At 46.0% G+C, this 1,064-nt stretch overlaps 4 non-coding genes across 4 annotated transcripts; all 4 read left to right on the forward strand.

The window, feature by feature from the left end:
* Positions 1–239: 239 nt before the first annotated feature.
* Pmar_PMAR000489 lies at positions 240–312 on the forward strand. Its single transcript has one exon. It is a non-coding gene; the product is annotated as a tRNA-Thr (tRNA).
* A 146-nt stretch (positions 313–458) lies between these two features.
* Pmar_PMAR000490 lies at positions 459–531 on the forward strand. Its single transcript has one exon. It is a non-coding gene; the product is annotated as a tRNA-Thr (tRNA).
* Positions 532–677: 146 nt separating this feature from the next.
* Positions 678–750, forward strand: Pmar_PMAR000491. Its single transcript has one exon. It is a non-coding gene; the product is annotated as a tRNA-Thr (tRNA).
* Positions 751–896: 146 nt separating this feature from the next.
* Pmar_PMAR000492 lies at positions 897–969 on the forward strand. Its single transcript has one exon. It is a non-coding gene; the product is annotated as a tRNA-Thr (tRNA).
* The last annotated feature ends 95 nt before the right edge of the window (positions 970–1,064 follow it).

Genomic DNA, 1,064 nt, shown 5'->3' on the forward strand with positions numbered 1-1,064 from the left:
ACTTTACACTTGCGAGACCGTGCCTTCTAGCTTTAGTTGTAGAGCACCCGCTTAGTAAGCGGGAGGTCGTCGGTTCAACTCCAGCAGAAGGCTTGCTTCGAGTTCGTTTGTCGGAAACCGACTGCATTTCGTAATTTTTCACTGAAATTTAGTACCAAATTGTTGCACCACTTGAATTGTGGTATGCGTTTCATTGTGGAATTCTATGGCATGGTTAGACTCCACACTCGAGGTAACGTGCCTTCTTAGCTTAGTTGGTGGAGCACCCTCTTAGTAAGCGGGAGGTCGTCGGTTCAACTCCGACAGAAGGCTAGCTCTGAGTTCGTTTGTCGGAAACCGACTGCATTTCGTAATTTTTCACTGAAATTTAGTACCAAATTGTTGCACCACTTGAATTGTGGTATGCGTTTCATTGTGGAATTCTATGGCATGGTTAGACTCCACACTCGAGGGAACGTGCCTTCTTAGATTAGTTGGTAGAGCACCCGCTTAGTAAGCGGGAGGTCGTCGGTTCAACTCCGGCAGAAGGCTAGCTCTGAGTCCGTTTGTCGAAAACCGACTGCATTTCGTAATTTTTCACTGAAATTTAGTACCAAATTGTTGCACCACTTGAATTGTGGTATGCGTTTCATTGTGGAATTCTATGGCATGGTTAGACTCCACACTCGAGGGAACGTGCCTTCTTAGCTTAGTTGGTAGAGCACCCGCTTAGTAAGCGGGAGGTCGTCGGTTCAACTCCGGCAGAAGGCTAGCTCTGAGTCCGTTTGTCGAAAACCGACTGCATTTCGTAATTTTTCACTGAAATTTAGTACCAAATTGTTGCACCACTTGAATTGTGGTATGCGTTCCATTGTGAAATTCTATGGCATGGTTAGACTCCACACTCGAGGGAACGTGCCTTCTTAGCTTAGTTGGTAGAGCACCCGCCTAGTAAGCGAGAGGTCGTCGGATCAACTCCGGCAGAAGTTAGCTCTGAGTCCGTTTGTCGAAAACCGACTGAATTTCGTAATTTTTCACTGAAATTTAGTACCAAATTGTTGCACCACTTGAATTGTGGTATGCGT

This window comes from Perkinsus marinus (assembly GCF_000006405.1).
Source record: "Perkinsus marinus ATCC 50983 genomic scaffold scf_1104296930256, whole genome shotgun sequence".
NCBI lineage: Eukaryota > Perkinsozoa > Perkinsida > Perkinsidae > Perkinsus > Perkinsus marinus.